At 44.3% G+C, this 14,019-nt stretch overlaps 1 long non-coding RNA gene across 1 annotated transcript in view; it reads left to right on the forward strand.

Moving 5' to 3' along the window:
• Positions 1-1,375: 1,375 nt before the first annotated feature.
• Positions 1,376-14,019, forward strand: part of LOC135709386 (uncharacterized) — a 144,390-nt gene continuing 131,746 nt past the window's right edge. The window contains exon 1 of the long non-coding RNA XR_010518348.1: positions 1,376-1,996. This is a non-coding gene — a long non-coding RNA (uncharacterized LOC135709386). The remainder of the gene's footprint in view (positions 1,997-14,019) is intronic.

Below are 14,019 nucleotides of genomic sequence, written 5' to 3' on the forward strand. Positions count from 1 at the left end.
GCGTTACTATGTCATCGACCTTAGAAATGCCACCGATGTCGATTTGGATAAGGTTCGCTCCCTCACTACACACTACCAAAAAGTCATGTAAATTTCCGTGCCCTGAGACCGACACATGCAAGCGGCCCAAATGACAAAAGAATCAGTTGAAAGAAACGAGAAAATAAATTCAATCAATCGTACTTTTCGTCAAATTGCGTATGTTTCGGTTTGGGAACAATTAATTTTACATGACATGTTTGTTTACGTTTCATAATTTACGTCAAAGATAAGATGGATTACGTCTCGTGTAAAAATAGTTATTTTTAAGTGTGTAGGTCACCAGGAGCCCTGGCGGAATCTAACCGGAAAGAGAGCTCCGACTGGTTGAAATCGGTGATTCCACCTGTAACAAGTCTGCTGTGGAACGCACGCTCAATCAATTTAGTGAGACTTTTAAACTATTTAGTTAGCATCATTTGTTTACTTTTGTTACATACGACCGAATCAAAAAGGACTCCAGATTTGTTTGTTCGAACTTTCACCACAAGCATTTGAGGTGGAATAATTTCGTAAGAAAATCACCTCTCTCACAATGAAACGGGTAAAAGCTTGAGAGAGTGAGCTTTGTACATATACCTGATCCACGTGGGCCACCAACTGAGTTTGTGCCCTATCGGCAGATTTTCCCTTTGTACACGGCCGATTAGAGTAACTCAGTAACTGCGTCGAATTCAACTCATAATTGCAAAAAGTGGGGTTACTCCGTGAGAGAGTAAAATTTTCCTCAGTTCCAGGAAAAACTGCTTGAATATGAGGAAAATCGACCAAAATTTACTAACGGACTGGGTGAAATGTCTCTCGATTTTCCTAAGTTTTTCCTGGAATAACGAGGAAAGTTTTTCTCATTCACTGAATTTGGAGTAACTCTCATTGGCCGTGTACCTAATAACCGGCCGTGGAAAATCACAATGTTTACAAAATATTGCAGCTTTCGCTCTTTCTCTTTCTCTGCTGACTGCTGCTCGCGAGCGAGCGGAGAGAGAATCAGCATGAAAATCACCGGAGCGAGCTCCTACAATGAACCACCAGCAGTGAATGGCATTTGGCATGGCATGGCATGGCTCCTAGGATTTCTCTCGTCGCTTTCCACCGCCCACCACAACCCCATCCGATCCATGATCTTGACGCGAGCCTCGGTCGGGTTGGTTGATGTGGCGGGTGAGGCGAGAGACGCGGGTGGTTGCAGCAGCTCCATTCACGTGGTTGGACTGGTTAGGGGCGAACCAGTGTGCCCAGCTGTGCCTCTACGGGCTCTTTGCGACGACGACGGAATGCCGAGCTGTGAGTAAAAGGAATGTATCAGTCTACTTTCAGCGTTCATGTGTAACGGTTGTGTGTTTACCAGTGAGAAAAGGTTGAATCGCATCAGGAAAGCTAGTGTGTGGTGATTTCGGATACGGCCGTTTCGGGTTTTTTTTTTCGGTGGAACTTGACTAGACACTACAGGCATTCAGAAAGTTTTGTGTTTCTTCGCGATCTGTGGATGCGGATGTGTTGTTGTGTTTTTTTTTAAAGTTTGATTCTCATCGTCTCGCCCTCCTCCCCCGTGTGGAGTGTGCGTGTGTGTGTGGCCGGGGAGTAAGCGTTGATGCTCTGTGGGCCTTCTCCCGTAGTAGGTAGTAAAGGCGGGTGTAAATTTTTGTGGTTTCGCTAAAATATCAAAGGAGAAGCAGGCAGGAGTGAAAGAAACGGTACACCCTGATCCAGTGATCGTGGCCACGCCGAGCAAAGTGAAACCTGTGTGCATGTTCGAGTTGATGGCTTGATGGAATTGTAGATTGTGTTAAACCGAAGAAGTCCACGACGTGGAAGAAGCGAATGTGTTAGTGCTTGCCCTAAGCGAGAGCGGGAAGATTGCAACTTGTTCTGGATAACTCGGTGTCCTAAAAAGAGTTCAACAGGTTATATCGGATTATACAGAGCTCCGGAGATCGTTCGACGATTGCTGCAAGAAGTAAGTGAAAGAGATGATAGGATTCGAAACCTGTCGGTTTGGATTCGATTTTTTTTTTTTTGGTTTTCGGTGGGCTGGATGCTGTGGTGTAATGTTTCATTTGGACTCTCTGCTTCGCGGCGGCGAGCTATTATTGTTGGTAAATGAGTGCGGAATGGATGCAAATTGGTATCCAACAAAACGATATTTACAGAAGTAAATCGAGCCGCAATAAGTATAGCGTGATGATAACACATAACGGCCAAGGAAGGAAGAGCGATGAGAGGAGGACACCAAGAAGCCTTCTCCGTTCAGTGTTTTTGGCGTGTGATCGTGACTGCGTGATTTCGTAATAAATGTTGGTTGCTCTCAGCTGATGTCAGCTGCAGTCAGTTGCTAGTCAGTCCAAATCCGTGGACACCTACATAAGTCGCTGGTTCTGAAAGGCGAACCTTTCAAAGACTGCGATCTGAAGCTGCAATGTTTTGGTCTTGAAATGTGTTATTGTGAACATCGTTGTGGACGAACGAACGGTGATAATTTGCCATCAAAGCAAAGCGAGGTTTATTTTTAGGGCATCATGGGTGCAATCGAGCATGGATTGGAATTTTACAGCACGCGGCGCGTGGTGAGGTGAAACCTATGAGCCTTGAAATTGGACATTGGAGAGACAGCTGTGTTGAGGCACATAAATTTTAATCTAGGGTTAAGTGAAAGTGGCTCAAGCTCGTTGCCGTTGAGGGAAGCACGTACTAATGAAGGAAAACATGTGTCTAAAGTAGGAAAAAAGTGTCTTTCCTTCAGGTACTACAGTGTGATTTTGGCGACAAATCCGATAATTTTCTGGGGTGCCCAAAATCAAACGTTTTTATTTTGTATTTTTTATGATTTCGATGATTTTGCACCAAGTAGAGAGAAGTCAACTCATTTTTACGACATTGAATTTAATAATAATTATTTATTAAAAATTATAATCACAATGAGCGATAATTCATGATTTTTGTAATCCGTTCGATTTTGGTGCCAAAATCGAGCCTTGCCAAAATTGAACGGGTACTGTATGAACATGGTTTTGAGACTTTAGATGACAGATCTTGGGTTCCATTTTCACTGGAAATAATATGTATGACATTTGATATCATTATTACTCGATTAGGTTTTGATTAAGCCTGAGACTGGAGTCTTATTTTTTCCGTGCCTAGGATCTCGATAAATTTGCAATGTTTGAAGCATCTTGATGCTCTTGGAATTCTTCACAGGATTGTTTTAAGACTTTGGTGAATATTTAGGCATTAGCGAAACCTTCCCCTTTCGAAAGGGTCCCCGTTATTTTAACATTATTACTCAAATTTTTCTACGCTAACATTCCCAGCAGAAATGTGTCCGTCTCTGATTCCAACTCCCTTTCCCTGTATATATTGCGTCTGTTATCATCTGTTGACTGGGAATCGATTAGTTTCCTTCGGAAAAGTCCTGAACTCAAAACATAATTTTCTTTTACTGCGGGAGACATTCGTGACAGTGTATCTCAAAATTGAGCGTACACCTTAATGAGCAATTTTTAAAAAGACTGTGAGTAGATAGATTTTCGAAATCTTGGCTAGTGGTTGAACTACTATTTATTGATTTATCAGTGTCGCTTTGGACTTTATTGGCAGAGCATTTTTTTTATTTATTGTAATTCATCTGAGAGTAGTTGTCTTTAATAAATAAAACTTAGATAATACACAAAAAAGCATCAGATAAACTGATTACAAAAATAATCACAATCTTCTCAATTGGTTTCGAAATTGGTTCGATGTTTCTCCGAATTCAAATGCTTCTTCCTCAGCAGAGAATGCCCGAATCATCCCAGACATTGGCTCATGGTATCCATATGCAGTCCAATGGAATCCACAGATGCATTCTCAAGTATAGGCCGAACTAAAGAGCAATATAGTGCCTTCAAGCAGTGAGGGTCTTTGAAATCTCGTGCAATCTTCTGAATTAACTCCAGTTGACGATTCGCCTTAGAGATGATCGAGGAATAGTGAAGATTGAAGGTCAACTTTGGGTCCAAAAGAACACCAAGATCAGTCATACGTTCTACTCTGCGAAGCGTTACATTGTCAATGCAGTAGTCGCAAAGGATTGAACTCATCACTGCACACTTTGGAACGCTGATGATGAGCTTATTGCGACGGCACCAATCCACAAACAAATCTAGCAGAGCTTGAAGACGAGGACAATCCTCAATCGAGTGAACTATGACGTATAGATTAAGATCATCTGCATAAACGAGCTTGCATTTAACTCCCAACAAAGCTGCTACATCGTTGAAGAATAACGTAAACAAAAGTGGATCCGGGTTACTTCCCTGAGGTACTCCAGAGGTGCTGGTAAACGTAGAAGAGACACAAGATCCTAGTCGTACTACTCCAGTCAAGTAGGAATGTAACCACGACCTTAGTTGCTCAGACGCTAGGAGACGCGGGAAAACTTGCATAACAAATCCTTCTGGTCGATTTAGTCGAATGAGGCTTTCAGATCAGTGTATATGACGTCGACTTGTACCTTTTCCAGGTAAGTAGCTACCGATCTATTGGGAATAAATCCATGCTGGTCAGTTGAAATGTAGTCAGGACAAATTCACTTAAGATGATCTCAAACAGTTTGGACGCTGCCGAAAGACTGGTGATACCTCGAAAGTTCTTAATATCCCGTTTATATTAAGCTTTGAAAACAGGAAACATATACGACTGCTTCCACAATGTAGGGAATTTTTCTTGCTCAAAGGATGCATTAAATATGGCTGCTAAAGGTTCTGCTAAGGTAGCTGAGCAACGGCAGAACATCACTGCCGGAAATCCATCTGGACCAGGAGAGAGTGAGGTTTTCAGTCTCCTTGTTGCTGAAAGTACCATATCCAGAGTTAATTCGAATGTGCTCAGTTCCACTAAGTCACTAGGCGTATCAGAGGCAGCAGATTCAGCTTCAACGTCACTTGTAATAGTTTTTATCGAAAACAGATGCAAAGTGTTTAGCAAACATCTCACACGCTTCGCTAAGAGAAGAGGACTCTTTCCCGTCGAGTAGTATGTTGGACGGTATACTCAAATCTTTCCTTTTGCTGTTGACAAAGCTCCAAAAATTTCGGGGGTTACGCCGCAAATTCCACTGGACTCTGAGGACGTGTGATTTGTACAAGGCACTGTTAAGTTTAATGTAAGCGATAATGGCACGCTTGAAGTCACGCTGAGGAGTACTCCAAGCTGGAGAAATTGGTCGTCTTTTGAGAGGAGCATTTGATTCCAACCAATGTTGAATAATGCGTAAGTTGCGATCACAGCGAAACACGTTGTAGCCAGGTCCAAAAATCTGAGTCGAATTGATGCTATCATCAAGCCGGTTTCAATCAAGATGATATCGTCATACTCGCAAGCTGCAGTAGCCAGGAATACCGTATGCATGATAATGTTTGCACCATTGATCAATGTCAAAATTTAAAAAAATTTCAAAAATTTCGTTTTCGATTTTTTTATTTTTTCAGAGTCTTAAGCTATGTTAATCATCGATCGAGTTTCCTCTAGCTGCAATCACGGCCTCCACACGCTTCCGGAATGCACGGCAGGTTCTAATAATGTAGTCTGGATCCATTTCTCTCCAGGTACGGGTCAATGTTTGTCTGAGGTTTGCTGTACTCGGGTGACGTTTAGAACAGGCCTTGGCCTTCATGACGCGCCATATTGAGTAATCCAGCGGATTAAGATCGGGGCCGGATGGCGGCCACATATCCTTCGCCCAGAACGGAAGATGTTCCTGCAACCACTTCTGAGTGCGTTTCGAGGTGTGGCACGGAGCCCCATCTTATTGAAATACAACATTTGGCTTCGGACCGTACTGTTCTTCGATCCACGGAAGAACATACTTACTTAAAATCCCGATGTAGACCTCCGTGTCGACCTTGTCGCCTTCTGGAATGAACACCGGGTCAATTTTTTTGCCATCGGAAGCCACCAATCCAAACACATAACGCTAGTAGGATGATGCTCGGTCAGATACACGTTCTTGTGCTCGTCGGCCACGTCTTTTACCGGAAGGGAACTAATATTCCGGTCGGTTCTGGAATTTGATACGGAACCGACGGTAAACATGCTCTCGTCGGTGAACAGGATTACCGGATTTTTTCGCTTAAGGAAGTTCAAGATTTTCTTGCATCGTTCGACTCGTAGCTCCCGGATGCGGTTGGTAATCATGTGAGTTTTGTTTTCGTGCCCTCTACTTCGCTCCGCAATCTTCCTTTACGATTTTCCGTGCCGTAAAGTCACTGATCCCGTGTTCCTTTGCCATTTTCCTTATTGAACGCACTGGATTCACCCGCATCTTTATTTTGATAGAAGCGATAACCTCGGAACCCGAGCTGACCTCGGACGACCTGTGGCCACCTTTGCGGATAGTTTTCCTTTTTTTTTCTCGGTCTAAAACCCTTTTGACGGTCCATCGGGACACTCCCACGGCGATCGAAATGTCTTTTTGCGACATTTGCGCGTGGGACAAATCACGAATACGCTGCCACTGCGTCATGGTGCAACCGTCAAACTAAGTAAATCATTTTCTTTTATACACAGCCTACTACGGTATGAGCTATAGGTTACGTGCATGCAAAGAAAACCAAAGCATTGTATGCACAGGTGAAACGGGAACCTTATTTGTACGATGGTGCAAATATTATCACGCATACGGTATTACTCCGCCACGGCTTGAAACGTTCTTCCGACAATGTCCACGTCGTCAGCGAAGCAGATGAACTGGCTGGACTTATTGAAGATCGTGCCCCGCATGTTAAAGCCCGCACGTGTCATAACACCTTCTAGCGCAATGTTGAACAGGAGGCAGGAAAGACCATCGCCTTGTCGAAGTTCTTTGCGAGTTTCAAACGAGTCCGATAACGCACCCGATATCTTCACGCAGCACTGTACACCATCCATCGTAGCCCTGATCAGTCTGGTCAGCTTCCCGGGAAAACCGTTCTCACCCATAATCTTCCATAGCTCTTCACGGTCAAGGGACTTGATATTCACGACACTTTTGGAGGATCTGCCGCAACGTAAAGATTTGATCCGTTGTCGATCGCCCGTCCACAAAACCGGCTTGATAACTTCCCACAAATCTGCTTGCTAGCGGCGATAAACGGCGAAAGATGTTCCGGGAAAGCACTTTGTAGGCCGCGTTAAGAATAGTGATCGCTCGATAGTTTTCACATTCTAGCTTGTGGCCTGTTTTATATACTGGGCATATTACTCCCTCCTTCTACTTCTCCGGTAGCTGTTCTGTATCCCAGATCCTGACTATCAGTCAGTGCAGACAAGCGGCCAACTTATCCGGGCCCATTTTGATAAGTTCCGCTCCGATACCATCTTTCCCAGCTGCTTTGTTGTTCTTAAGCTGTCGGATAGCATCCTTAACTTCACCTATCATGGGAGCTGGTATGTCCCCCTCATTCGCTGTACCGACGAAGCCATTCCTCCTGCCACCTTGGTCCTCCGCCTCTGCGCCGTTCAGATGTTCATCGTAATGCTGCTTCCACCTTTCAATCACCTCACGTTCGTCCGTTAAGATACCCCCTTCCTTATCCCGAAACATTTCGGCTCGCGGCACAAAGCCTTGGCGGGGTGCGTTGAGTTTCTTGTAGAACTTGCGTGTTTCTTGAGAACGATACAGCTGCTCCATTTCTTCGCACTCCAGCTCTTCCAGGCGGCGCTTCTTATTCCGGAAAAGATGGGTTTGCTGTCTTCGCTTCTGTTTATATCGCTCTACATTATGACGGGTTCCTTGCTGCAGCATCGCCACCCGCGCTGCGTTCTTCTCGTCCAAAACCGTCTGACACTCTTCGTCGAACCAATCGTTCCGTCGATTCCGCTCCACGAACCCAACGGCGCCTTCAGCAGCGCTGTTAATGGCTGCTTTCACGTTGCTCCAGCAGTCCTCAAGAGGGGCTCCGGTGAGCTCTCCCTCATCCGGCAACGCTGCGTCGAGGCATTGCACGTACTCAGTTGCGACTTGGGGCAGCTTCAGTCGCTCCAGATTGTACCGTGGCGGTCGTCGGTACCGAATGTTGTTGGCAACGGAAAGTTTTTGGCGCACCTTGACCATTGGAAGGTAGTGGTCCGAATCGATATATGAGAGGTGCCTTCCGTCGATCTAAACGTAGTCGATTTGCGATTCTGTCTGCTGCGGTGATCAGGTGTACCGATATGGGACGCTATGCTCGAAGTAGGTACTACGTATGGCCATGTTCTTAGAGGCGGCGAAATCGATGAGTCTAAGGTCGTTGGTGTTCGTTAGCTGGTGAACGCTGAACTTTCCTATAACCGGTCTGAATTCCTCCTCCTGGCCGCCCTGAGTGTTAAGATCTCCGATGACGATTTTGACATGATGGCTTGGGCAGCTGTCGTATTCCCTTCCCAGCTGCGCGTAAAAAGCGTCTTTATCGTCATCGTCACTTGCTAAGTGAGGGCTGTGCACGTTAATTATGCTGACATTGAAGAAACGGCCTTTGATCCTCAACTTGCACATTCTGCTATCGATTGGCCACCACCCATTTACGCGCTTCTGCATTTCGCCCATCACGATGAAAGCTTTACCCAGCTCATGTGTATTTCCGCAGCTCTGTTAGCTGGTATAATCACCCCTATACACAGCTAAAAAAATAAGTGTATATTTACGTTACTATGATGCACATAAATGGAGCGTCATATGTCCTACAAGTTTACATTATAGATCGTGTAAATTTATGAGACATGTCATGCAATATTCTGAATATTGTATGCAACTGTCCACCTTTGTTTGCAACATTTTTTGCAAGCTGCTAATTTACGTGAAAAGGAAGTTTACATGCATGAATGTTTCCAGGCATGGATTTTTACATCACCAGTAAAATTAAGAATATTTTTCTGTGTACGTATGTACCGGCGATTCCTTCCAGCAAAGCTGCTGCAGCGCTGCGATGTCAAACTTGTGGACCCTCAATAAATCGGAAAGAATGCGGTTACTTCCCAAAAAATGGAGAGACTTGCAGTTCCATGTTCCGAGTTTCCAATCGTTAGTCCGTTTCCGTTTCTTGGGTCTATGCCGATTGTTCCGGTCCGTATTTACATTGCTTGCACAGAAAAAAATTCTTAATTTTACTGGTGATGTAAAAATCCATGCCTGGAAACATTCATGCATGTAAACTTCCTTTTCACGTAAATTAGCAGCTTGCAAAAAATGTTGCAAGCAAAGGTGGACAGTTGCATACAATATTCAGAATATTGCATGACATGTCTCATAAATTTACACGATCTATAATGTAAACTTGTAGGACATATGACGCTCCATTTATGTGCATCATAGTAACGTAAATATACACTTATTTTTTTAGCTGTGTGCTTCCAGTACTTTTGTTTTTTTACGGTTGGCTTGTAGGGCCTGCACCAACCCCCATTGTCTCGCCGTGGGACCATCGTGCCCAGCACTGTTTAGAGTCCCACGCTGACACCAGGACGTTGATCAACCGCTCCTAACATGGATAACAGACGCCGTTTTGAGCCGCACCTCCATGGTGAACAGACGCTCGAATACTGCACTCTCCAGAGAGAGGGGTCCCCCCTTCCCTGGCAGCATACAACCTAGGTCCCACCGGGGTTGGTTACTCGATCTTCCCTATGGTTACTCGTATCCCAGCCGGCACCGCGGGGAGGTAGGGATTGGAGTTACTGAACAAGAGGCTAAGGACCGCTAGTGGGCTCTATTTTATACCTGCAGATACACGAAGTATCAATGGTACTCATTGTCCAGCCGTTTACCAGCCTCTCCGTGCTTTCAGTTAATCCAGATTGAGAGAGAATCGAGCCTCCGCTCTGTCCCATTCCTGCTGCCATATGGCCATCGAACCCGTTCTCACAATTTCCCGTATTTTTTCGCTGGTAGCACTCACTGTTCTCAGCCATGCACAGAAGTTTACGACTGCCCAAAGCCTCAAAATGATAGTTACTATAATTTCAATCCAAAATTTTTCATACATTCAAGTTCGGAATTCTCAACTTTTCCCAAATACGGCACACACATTAAGTCTGAGATCTTAAATTTAGCAATGTTCCAGGTTTTCAAAAATCCGTAAAGTCCAAGATGTTCAACATTTTCCTTGATTCAAGTGAGAATTATAAAGCTATTTTTAAGCCTTAGACTCAATTGGATGCAATCCCTGAGCGTTCTATATTTTTTCCTGCTAGATTTAATTCCTGGCCCCTGGTGCATTGGTTGGCATTGGGTGCACATTGATAATGGTGAGCTAATCCCAAACCGCATTTACGTGCAATGTTCCTAGTTCTGATCAATCGAAGCAACTATGGATTGTACGGTCATTCTTTTCCTTACCTTTACCCATCACATCTATCTATATAAGTAGCATTGATGAATGGACATTCAATTCCACGACAGTTTGCTATTTATTTCTCGATCAAGTTCAATGCTCTGCTCGAATCGATCATGAATCTCTCCGTTGAGTAATTTTTGCCAAATCTCATAGGGGATTGGATCCGTTTCCAATAATTCAGCTGTGATAATAATTTCCAGCTACCGGTCTCCAATAAGCTGCAATTCCCCACTTCCAATAGCGATCGCCTGTATTCAACACCATCCCCGACATGGCATTACTCTTCACCACTCAATTAGCATTGTTTCTTTTGAACTTCCTATTTTCCTCCGACGACGGAGCAAAATGGCAAAATAATTTTCCCGCCTGACTTTCGGTCGTTGGAAGATTGCTTTACATTCGAAAACATTTACAAATTTCAAATGGCAAAACACGAGTCAAAACATTCAAACCACGATTCGATGATTGTCCTCCACCCGAACGAGCGCATCGAGGAGGCTTTGAGGAAAATTGCCGTATGTTTCTTCTTCTTCTTCTTCTTCTTCTTCTTCTTCTTCGACGACTGTCGGTGGTGAAATTCTGCCCGAGGCTTACTCGATCATTACTAGCAGAAGCTACCTAGGCAGAAGAAGCCTACTGACTTACTGTATGTGTGTGTGTGTGTGTGTGCGCGGGTCCGAGAGTTGTTCATCGTGGAAATGGCGGAAAAATAGCCGACTTCCAACCGAGCGCGAAAATGACTTTCGATTTTCAAATTATGATCCATTATGCATTCTCGCCGCTGCTGGTGAGGTGATGGCTCATGTTAAAATAACATAGAGAATAAATCCAAAAACGAATCGCGTGCTTCACGTGGCATCCGATGTGGGTAGTAGCAGTGATGGAGTGCGAAGTCCCTTGCTTGAAAATGTAGGTAAATAAGGCATTATAATGCAACTTGGTAAACGTGCTTGACGCGGGCGGGGGCGGAAATTGTTACAAAGTGCTGCTCTTTAGCGGGCGACATGGGCCCAGGCAGTAGCTCCGCTATTTTCACAGGTGATTAACCTTTTGTCTGCAAGCTGCTGCGGGGTTTGTGAATGGCTGTGGATGGACGAGCTTTTGTCGCTTTTTGAGTTTCGCAAAATGAGGAGCCGGGAGGGGTGAATGTGTTCAATTTGGACATAATGGGCGGTTGAAAAGTTCAAACATTTCACACTTCTTGCACTGGGGTGCGGGAGGAGGGGGAGGCAGAGGTAGAGGTAGAGTTTTTCGGGTGTTAAGTTTTGAAGTTCGGAGACGGAGTTCACGTGTGTTTATAGGGAAACCAGATGGCAAACATTCACATGCAATTTGCATTTTTACCAGTCAGTCGCCAGTTTCTCGGTGTTACGTGCGTAGGTGTAACTAGGAAGGATATAGCGTAATACCTATTTGAAAGTCTAATCATATGATCACATGGTTAACGTTGGGTTTAAAATCCAATGTAGAATTATCGTGAGAATTTCTACAAAACATAGCATTTTATGAATTGGGATTTTTTAGAAATAATATTATCTTATTTCTAGCTGACGGCATTAGTCAATTTAACTCCAACAAGATTTTTGGTCAGGGTAAAGAACAGACATGGTAGTTAGATGGAAAATTGTTGGTTTAATTTTTTTTAAATGGTGGAGTTGTGTGCAAGACACGACCGCATGGTTGACGTAGACTACGTTAAGCTGTTTTGTGAACTTCTCGTGCATTTTTGAAGATATTGCTTTAAAGTACAGTTGATGTAACATATTATATCGATCCTATGAACATAAAGGGCGAACACGAAATTATTGCGACACCGAAAATGTCATGCCAATTTTCTTATAATGTTTAGAATCAAACCAAAATTTTAGGGTAGTTTTATACATATATTTACTTAAAAAATCAAAAGAAAAGTTAATCGATGGAGCCTTGAGTGTAAAATTGAACGCATTTTCGCTTGATGCCCTCCATCAAAGTCTTTACAGTGTCATACGGTACCAGTTTCTCAGTTTTTTTTTCCATTTTCTTAACATGTCCTTCTCGTCTTTGACTGTCTTCTTGCTCTTCCGAAGTTCCCGCTTCATTATTGCCCAGTACTGCTCCACCGGGCGCAGCTCCGGACAGTTTGGCGGATTCATGTCCTTTGGAACAAAATGGACAGAATTGGCCTCATACCACTCCAGGACACTTTTAGAATAGTGGCATGATGCCCAATCTGGCCAAAATAGCGGAGCTTCGTCGTGCTGCTGCAAGAACGGCAAAAGGCGTTTCTCGAGGCACTCAGATTTGTAGATCTCGCCATTTACTGTGCCCTTTGTCACGAAAGGCTCACTTCTCAGTCTGCAAGAGCAGATGGCCTGCCAAATGAGATATTTGGAGGCGAACTTCGACATTTTCTTCTTCTTAAATTTGTCGTCCACATCGAACTTGCTCTTGCCGGTGAAAAACTCCAACCCCGGAATTTGCTTAAAATCGGCTTTTATATACGTTTCGTCGTCCATCACACAGCAGCCATATTTTGTCAGCATCTTCTCGTAGAGCTTCCTTGCCCGAGTTTTAGCCGTCGATTGTTGCCGCTCATCGCGGTTTGGGAAGTTCTGTACCTTGTATGTATGTAGTCCAGCTCTCTTCTTTGCATTCTGGACGTAGCTCTGCGACATGCCGATCTTTTTAGCCAAATCACGGCTTGAGACGTTGGGATTTGCTTTAATCATCCGCTTCACCTTTCCCTCCGTCTTTTTGTTCTCCGGTCCCGGTTTTCTTCCAGCTCCTTTACCGTGGTCCAACGTCAACCGCTCCTGGAACCGCTTCAACACTCTGGAGACGGTTGAATGGTGAATGTTCAACATTTTTCCCAACTGCCGGTGCGACAGGTCAGGAAATTCCAGGTGTTTGGAAAGAATTTGTTCTCTCAACTCGCGTTGGTTCACCTCCATTTTCGTTGAATCGAAAAACACGACTTCGAGTTTGACAGCATGTACACAATACACATCAATGAGAAAGTGTGCACAATTTGGTTGATTTTTACCCAATGGTAAAAAAGTTATGCCCTGTTGAATGTGTCGCAATAATTTCGTGTTCGCCCTTTATTAGGAATTATGAAATACGTCGAGGTAAGGACCGTGTGGAAGCGATGAACAGTGCGTAAAAGTAGAATTTAATGAAGGCCTGAGTGCTTTTTCGTGACTTTATGCATCCGGGTTTGAAAGATCATCGGTCGCAGTGGCTTATTCTGGCATCACTGTCGGGTTTGAAAGGTTATAGGGGTGGTTCGGGATACCGTTTTTACTGCGTCCCGCTCGGTCGTTTCTGGATCGGGTCGGGATCATTCTCGCGGAGTTTGAGCTCGTTCAGCTGTGATATCATACTGCACGCGTTCTTTGAGGTTTGCATGGGGGTTGCCGTGGTGAGATTTGTGTTTACCTGGTTCTAGCTTTTCACCGTGGTTATTTATGGATTGGCTTGCTATCTGTGCTTCTGGAAAATTCTCACATTGGAGCAGATAGTGGGCTTACACGTGGATCATTGTCGCGATGGGTTGAGACGAGGTGAACAGGGGGTTAAATTGTCCCATAGTGGTTCCCGTGTAGACTTCGGGGGTCAGTGCGTTGTGGGATTGCGATCGAGTGGGCTCACATTTTGGGAGGGTCATTGG

The sequence above is a fragment of the Ochlerotatus camptorhynchus genome, unplaced genomic scaffold (genome assembly GCF_037179485.1).
Source record: "Ochlerotatus camptorhynchus isolate MF236.1 unplaced genomic scaffold, CSIRO-AGI_Acam_v1.1 ptg000033l, whole genome shotgun sequence".
NCBI lineage: Eukaryota > Metazoa > Arthropoda > Insecta > Diptera > Culicidae > Ochlerotatus > Ochlerotatus camptorhynchus.